The sequence below is a fragment of the Cyprinodon variegatus genome, unplaced genomic scaffold (assembly GCF_000732505.1).
Source record: "Cyprinodon variegatus isolate N-32 unplaced genomic scaffold, C_variegatus-1.0 Scaffold541, whole genome shotgun sequence".
Lineage (NCBI taxonomy): Eukaryota > Metazoa > Chordata > Actinopteri > Cyprinodontiformes > Cyprinodontidae > Cyprinodon > Cyprinodon variegatus.
This window is the reverse complement of record NW_015150994.1, coordinates 478585-487269: the sequence shown is the minus strand read 5'-3', so window position 1 is coordinate 487269 and position 8685 is coordinate 478585. Positions and strand designations below refer to the sequence as shown.

The following is an 8685-nucleotide window of genomic DNA, read 5'->3' as shown; positions in this document are numbered from 1 at the left end:
AGTAAAGACCTTAGACTTTAGAAGACTTTGTCATTTTGTTTACATAAGTATGAAAAAGCCTTATCAGTAGTGATAATGATAGAGATAGAGGCCGCAAACTTTGTCCTAAATACATATTTATCTTTTCCTTTGCACCTCCCCTAAAGTGCTCTGGCGCCCCCTAGGGGAGGCGCGCCTCACACTTTGAAAACCGCCGGGTTAGACAGTTCTGTCATTTAAGGATTAAATTCTCAACCCATGTATTCTCCAAGTCAAGGCCCTTAAGAGATATGGCATTGCCACTTTTTTAACCTGAAGGAATGTGGTCTAACCATCATCTCCTCGTTAGTATAGTGGTGAGTATCCCCGCCTGTCACGCGGGAGACCGGGGTTCGATTCCCCGACGGGGAGAAACAATTGTTTTTACTTTTTTTTTTTTTTTTTCTTGTTTCCAACATGCAGGGTTGAAAAACACTGGTGTGGGGCACATAATGCAAGTTTAAAGAATGGACATTTCAGGCTCTTAAGATGTAGGTGTGGAGGTTTTTGCTCTTAATGTTTTTGTTGAATACCTAATATCCTTCCACTTTCATTGTTAGGAATAGAATAGAATAGATTTAATTATTTATCCCAAGCTGGGAAATTGTAGTGTAGCAGCAGCTTTACACATAGTGACAGTCACAACACAATAAGATAAAGAAAAGTAAAAAAATCACATAACATCCACACGTATTTACATTATAAAAGTTCAGTGAACAGTCCTAAGGTGCAGTGAACAAATTATAAATAATAATAATAGTAATACTATTATATAAAATTATAATATTTATCAAGGGTTTGCACCTTTGTATATGTTATTGTTAAAGGTGTAATCCAAGTGTAGTATAGTGCTGGAAACCCCTCTCAGTTTCTCACCTTTAAACCTAGTCATAACAGTTGACACCACCAAGTGGCACACAGTAAAACTGTGTGTCTGACCTGGGCAGATAGGCAACAATGCTCTCTGCATGTTTTATATTCAAATTCACTGGCAAAAAATACCAAGAATGTCTAGCTTGTATCAAAAAAATCCAAAACTATATGGTGATTTGTAATGTTTTGAATAGATATAATCTGTATTAATAAACAAACTACTAACCTTTCCAGACTGTGTCCATTGTATGTGAAGAGAACAGATTTCTCAAGAGTGCAGGCAGCCCCCTGGTGGAGAGAATGAATAACAGCAGCTCACCCAGCTGTGCTTTGTGTCAGATCTTGGACTGTTTTGGCACATGGTCTACCGGGCCCATATTAACAAACTAAACAAACAAAAAAAATTGGCAGTATGATTCAGATCTGAAGGAAGTAGCTTTTGTCTTAAACAATGAAGGGGAATGTTAGAGGTTCATGTGAAAGGGAAAAAAAATCAGGTTAATGCTTAGTCTTTAGAGTTTAATTACATTATTAATAGGGCATTATTGATTGCAGGCACTGGTTTATGATTGGATAGCTCCTTTCTTATAAAAGTAATAGGAGGATCTGTTAGAGACAGAAATTTCATACCACTTAAAAAAAGGAATTTCCTCCCCGTCGGGGAATCGAACCCCGGTCTCCCGCGTGACAGGCGGGGATACTCACCACTATACTAACGAGGAGATGTTGTCCATCACAGTATTAGCGGTCTGAAATCATGTGAAGAGACAATACGACTGTCCTTATAGTGTGGAGCGGGACTTAGGCAGTTTAGGGGCGACATGGCTTCATTTTGAGTGACCTGGCTAATCTTTCTATAGCCGGCTGAAAGGATTCGAATTTCGGACTAATTTTTGTTATTTTAACAATGCATTTTATTTATTATTTATAATAACTTTTATTTCCTGTTTTGTGATCTGATATTGTATATTAAAAACATCCCTTTAGATTTCAGAAGCAGTAAAAACAGTTCACTCTTTCAGCCAGCAGGTGTCAGACTGCTACTAGGAGCTGACTTACTTGGAGCTCTAGCAAGTTGTCATATGTAGGATTTTACTTTGAGCTGGCAGACTAAGATATTTCTTTCTGATAATTCACTACACTTGTTTGAAGCATTTTAATATTGATATACTTTAAATATCCTTTTTTTAGTAATCTAACCCCACAAATGAATATGTTCCTTGGTCCCCATTAAGCTGTTTGATTAAAGGCACACTGCGGACTGACCTAAAGAGTTGACATGTATGACTTATTTTACATGATCAATATACAGAGAGACTATCAATGCTACGAGTAGGCCTCCCATTTTGAAATATCACCTATTTAAATTGGGAGAAGACACACTGTCGTTGGCCAGGTCATGTGACCTGGAAGAATGCCCTGTCTGACCCTGCAGCAGCATTTCTAACACCCTCTGAGCTGAACCTAGACTCCAAGCATGGCCCCCCAATCAAAACACATGGGAAACTGGCCGGCTGACTGAAGTCTAGTGCCCCTAGTGGCCCAAAAGTTATATGGCGTGTCTTTAGTGTCATACGAATGGGTCCGCTTTTCCAGTTAGGTGACTAGTGTTTGGTTTAATGTCCCTCAGCACATAGCATCTTATACATAAACTTACTGTATCCGTCAATAAGATTCTTGAAAGATTTGATTCGACCACATTTCTTGGTAGAGAACTGGTAGAGACGAGTTGTTTCCAACTTTTATACTTCTAGTGGTTGGTTCTGAGCTTGAACCCAAATAATCTGAAGGAAGCAAACCAGCCCCCTCAGCATAATGCTTCCACCACTGTGTTTTACAGTTGAAATGATTAACAAAAAATCTTGAATGTTCTAATCCACTTTTAAAGCTTTTAACAAATGAAGACAATGTTCATGTTGGTTACTGGTCTAAGGTTTTTTTTTTTTCATCACTTTCAACACCCATCAGATCCCCCTAAGAAAAAGAATAGAAACCACTCCCACCTTCAGGCTAGCTATCTGTAGTTATGCAAACTTTAAACTGTCATTTGTTTGTAAGTGGAGCGATAAAAATTATGGATTGTTCGGGTTCTTCTTTTCCGTCCTAATTTGTGGTAATAAACCATCTGCTTTAAACCTTCTGGGCTAAAGTTACACAGAGGAAACAAATCTTAGTTATAAATGAAAACTTAATCATCTCAGAGTATTTGGTTAAACCTGCTGTCATATAAAACCAGCAATCTACTCTACATCTCTGCACACTGCTTTAACAGCTTATTTATATCCATTAAATGCATAAAGAGCTTAATATTTTACTATAGAGAATTATGAAGGACTCGTAATGAATATATTTTACATAAACACTGCAAATCTTGGTGATGTATCATTTACCCTTTTATTTTCAGAAATATTCTCAACAGACTTACAACTTTCCAAGCGTGGAAATAATTTTTTTGGGGGGGAAATTTGGTGGTTTTGTTCATCAAATCCTAAAGGAAATTCTCATCCAATCTGTATCAATTAGCTCTGAAAAAAAAAAACACACCCTGAACTCCATTATTTTATCTCAAACAGGATCGTTTTGAGTTAGACCAATAAAAAAGGTACATAATGGTGAAATAGAAAGAAATAATATGTGGATTTTAAAGTTTTAAGATGTGCCCGTAGCTCACTGCTTCTCTTAAATATGCAGAAATTAAATTTTTATCGCTTGCCTTAAAGGTGCTGTAAAGGATCTTGGAAAAACGGTTCCAGCAAGCTATATTTTTGAACATACACAACCATGCCTCTCCCTTCAGACCACCCCTCGAAACCACACCTTTAAATCACATGGACGCGCATGCTGTGTGCAGCGCAGATTTAATGGAAATGTAAACCTTCTGTGGCCGCACGTTATACAGGATCTAACAAATGAGGCATAGAAAGAGAGCTTGTCATGAAGTGTAAAGGGATTTTGTGTATTTTTTGTGATTTGACTGTTCATTACAAGGTGCGCAACTTGATTTTCTAATGCCTTTTCCTAACTGTTTATTTTGGCAAAAGTAGCTAAGAGTAATCCGTAAATAATTACTTTAAATGGATGGTAACATTGTAGAGAAGCTGACTGCTTTCTAACAGAGGGAGCTTGTTATAGGAAATATCTTACCTACACTCCTCGCATTTTGAGTCATAATATGTGATGATTAGCATGACATTTAATCTTTTTGCGTTTTTGTAATGTTAGCCTACAGATGTGTGTGACGCAGTCTATTACAGATGTTGTTTCTGCACTAGACTAGAGCCACGAACAAATAATAAACCAATTTCATGTTTTTGCTGAAATATTGGACCATTATCTGGAGGAGTATTTGAGCAGTGGACTGTCACTACCTCGACGCCAGAGTGTTTGCCAGTTTTTTGGGTACTCTACCTGTCAGACTCATACTCTTGACAGCAGGTCCTGCTCATTCATCTAGCAGGTGGCATACACACATTCTCATGTTGCATCTTATTTCTACCCTTTCTAAGTTTTAAACCTGACATAACCTTAAATCTGGTGGTAAAACTGAAAAAAAAGCCAAGACAGGAGCACACACATATAACGCTCTTGTAAGGGGAATTGAGTTGAGTACAGAGCAGAGATAATAACCTTGATAGATGCTGTGACAAATGCAGACAAACATTTTACGCATTACAATTGGATTATAAAGAAAGCTAGACATGCAGCAACGCAGTCACAAACAGACGAATGTGGATTTGACTAATTATATATATTATCCCTTTAAGCCTGTTTAGAAGCTCAAGATAAATGAATCTAGATAACTGTGTGCCTAAACGGACAGATTGCAGTGTTGTTGTCTGACAGTAGTATTTGTCTGTCTAGTTAGTTTTTTTCTCACCCAGGAAACCTGTTAGAGGCTGCAAAATAGTCGAGTTTTGGACACAGGTTCTCTGAAAATACAGGAAGTGAGTGTTAAAACACTCTACTAAAGCTGAAGACCCAGAAAAAAGGTAATAGATACAAATATGTGCCTTACTTATTCTACCTTGCATAATACTTTAATAATTTCATGGTTGGAACAAGGAAAATGTGCAACAGGTTGAAGGGGGATGGATATTTGTAAAAGCCTTTGGAAAACATACCAACCAAAAAATACAATCTCTGTTTATGACAATTTGGTAGTTACCTGATTAGAATGTTATTAAATAATTAAAATTGTTTTCAGCTATGTCATCCAACCTTTAGACTTGTTTCCTAACGCTAGTTTGCTAATAGTAATGAAATATAGAGAATAAATACATGGATTCTTTATATATGATGACGATCATCATAAACATGGTTTCTTTAAAATGAAATACTGAGTCCCAAAAACATCTTGTTTTAGAGAGGTTTGATCCCGATGCATCTCGCTCCATTTTCTTAGCACAGAGTCCGGGAAATAAAGTTTTGCTTCCAGCTGTAATTAAACTCAAATCCCACCAGTTTTTTTTTTTTTTTTTACCTCTGAAATCTTGTTATAAATTTAGCCCCTGTCCCATTTTTAAAGCCCAAGCATTTCTGACCAAAACAGTGTTGGTGAACAAGCAACTCTGCAGAATCAGGATACAAAGTTTTCGCCGACTCATCATAGCTGCAACCTAAAAACTGGGGGTTGAATAGTACAATTAATGAGCTGGAGAGTATTTTGTTTTTCTTTAAGCCCTGCAAATAATTTGCTTTATGTTGCTGCTGCTTTTTTGCAGAATAAGCAATGAACTGACCAGTTCATTTCATGTTCTTCTGCTTGCCCATTGTTATACTTTTAGTTTTTGCTGCTCCACCCTTGCTTTCCATTTTAAAACGTGTCAGTCAAATCAGACAAACAGTTACTGACTTTAAGGTTACGTTCACATACAGCCTGAAGTGACCCAAATCCGATTTTTTCCCCCCACATGCGACCTGGATCTGATCTTTTCAAGGCAGACTGAACAACACAGATCCGATTTTCTCCAATGCGACCCAGGCCACTTGGCTATGTGGTCCTGAATCCGATACGAAACTGATCTTTTCAAATGCGACCTGTGTTTGAACTGCCAGGCCGCATTCATCCAACCTTAATGCCGTTAATACCCGACAAAGGTCACTATTCTGGGTCTTGCTATGAAGAAGCAGCAAGAAAAACAAACACCATGGCGGACGATGACGCGGAGAGTAGTATTTTTTTTTAACCATCTTGAAAAGATTGAGGTTTTAAGGTTTTGAAAGATCGCTAAATGTGCTCCAGCACATCCATGTTTATTTCCGTAGAGCAGGCTGGCTTGTGCCGTCATTGCATCCTCTTCTGCGCATGCAGGACACTTAAGCTGAAAAACTGCAGTTCACTCAGGAGATCACATACAAATCGCATATATTTGGAAATGTGAAGGGCAACGCAAAAAAATCACATTTCACAACAAAATCGGAATTGAGCGTCAATGCCTGCATTGTGAACGTAGCCTTAGACTGCATATACTGTACCTGCTTACCATTGGAGTTGCTGAAAATTTATGCAGCTTATTTGTGAGCTTTCAGTTTGAATAAAGCAGCATTTGTTTGCAATTTAAATGGTGTTAAATAAACCATTTAACAACAGTTTTCTAATGCAGCAATCAATTGCTCTTTATTTGATTTGGCATTTATTTATTTGACATTTAAGCTGCATATTTGAATCACTTTATATGTTAATTTCCTCTACAGAGATCTTTCCTTTAATTAGCTTAGCAACAGCCTGTTCTTCCTTCCTGTTTCAGCTTTCCTGTCTACTGGTTGATTTGCTTTAGGGTGCTGCTAACATTTTCTGATTAGTTTGACCTGAAGGAGGTCCTTTCGCAGTCCTAATTTGTACGTTCTTTTAAAATATAGACAGGTACAAATTTGTGTGGAATTAGTTTGACCTTATTTAAATCGAAGGTTTCTAAAAGGACTGACATCAGATTTAGTGAATTTTCTTGTATTTAATGTTTGAACCTTAGTTACTGTATATCCCTTGTGAGTTGTTGGTGGACTGTGGCTGTCAGTACATCCCGCTGCACTTCCAGGCTGTCATGGTTTTGGTTCCTTTTAAGTTTTATATCGTTTTCATTAGTCTTATTTCCATTTTGTGTTCTAGTTTTTGATTGTATTTGAGTTCTTTGATATTTCTTGTTTGCCCTCTTGTGTCAGTCTCCTTTTACCTAGCCCCCTTCTTGCCTCTGTTCACACCTGCTCCCAATCTGCTAATTAGCTTTGTCTTTGTTTCGTTTCTCTCTCCCATATATCCTCCTCCTGTTCAGTCACTCTTTGCTGGTTTGTCATCATTTCTTTGCCCCCATGTTGTGAGTATTCCTGGTCTTCAGTATTTTTGTGGATTTATGTTTTTGGAAATTTGCTTCTGTTACCCTTTGAATAAATATTAAAACCTTATCTTTTTGTACCTGTAGTTGAAGTGCTTTATTCTTTTTAGAATGTATATAAAATATATATAAACATTTATTAAAGAATGTTTTCTCTACTGTTATATGGTCATTGACGCATTAATTAATCAAAAGTTTTATACAGCGTTGATCACTGCCCCTCTTTGTTTTTTGAGTACTTCACCTACATCCATGTCAGCTATTAATGTGTACAGTACTTCTCTGGTGTCATGCACAGTGTGCACAGTCTAGCGCGGTAGCTCGATGCACGAGCAGACGTCAGCGTTGTCTGGCTCCAATACACCATTCGACGGTTCCACTAACAGGTATAAAGTTTTCACCTCCTCGTTAGTATAGTGGTGAGTATCCCCGCCTGTCACGCGGGAGACCGGGGTTCAATTCCCCGACGGGGAGAAAATTTTTTTTTTTCAGTGTACCCTTATTATTGCCTTAAATATTCCTTAATGAGTGCATTGGAGTTACATTTTTTTTGACAATATCAAATCATAGTGATATCTAATGAATTAATTTATTTAGGGTTTAAAGTATTTCGCTGACGCAGGAAAATAAATTTACCAATAAATTGCGTGGCTCTGACTGAGATAGACCGCAGCAATTCAGCGGCAATTTAATGGGTCTGACAGGAACATATTTATAAATATAAACACATCTGCTTTGGATGAAAATTTTAATTATGAGCCCTACAACGGGGCTGCAATGAATTAAAATTGCATTGGCTGGGAATCAAACCCAGGCTGCACCAAATTGTTTAGCTTAACGAGCAGAAGCAGTTTCCCATTCAATTTCCATTACAGTTCTAAGCCTCTACAGATGTAATACACTATATGACCACTACATGGTTTGCTGCTATTCCATCTAATTAGCTGACAAAGAGGTAATATTGTATTTACTAAGGAGCATTGTTGGAAACAGAAATGTAACGGAGATCGTTTGAACAGATCCATGACATTTGGAAAATGTAAGCTATGCTTGATAGTTGAACATTACAATTTGGAAGAGTTTTACACTTGTGATGGCATCATTTTATTTGACTATGCTTGAGTTTGTGCATATTGTATGACCACTATACTGTCTATATGATGTTATGTACTTTTGTATTCCTTGCTAAATTTGTATAAAGTGTATGCTAATAATGAAACAATTTTCCCCCATTGCGGAATTGAGTTTGCTCTAAACCATGAGATCATGATCAAAATTATTAGTGTAAAGTGAGCTTTTTTATAGTAATTACTATTGTTGAGCTCTGTGATTAAATTGGTATGAGTCTTTTTGTCTGATAAGAATTTAGGTGAAGCATTTGTAATTTGTAAGTAATTTGTAAGTTAATTGTTACCGTATTTTTGCGACTAAAAGGCGCATATAAAAATTTTTTTTCGCTCAAAAT

The 8685-nt window shown here is 37.1% G+C and overlaps 1 long non-coding RNA gene and 3 other non-coding genes across 4 annotated transcripts in view; 3 read left to right on the top strand and 1 right to left on the bottom strand.

Moving 5' to 3' along the window:
• Positions 1–8685, top strand: part of LOC107095377 — a 15016-nt gene that overhangs the window by 4477 nt on the left and 1854 nt on the right. The window lies entirely within an intron of this gene.
• Positions 319–390, top strand: trnad-guc. The gene has a single exon. It is a non-coding gene; the product is annotated as a tRNA-Asp (tRNA).
• trnad-guc lies at positions 1542–1613 on the bottom strand. The gene has a single exon. It is a non-coding gene; the product is annotated as a tRNA-Asp (tRNA).
• trnad-guc lies at positions 7623–7694 on the top strand. The gene has a single exon. It is a non-coding gene; the product is annotated as a tRNA-Asp (tRNA).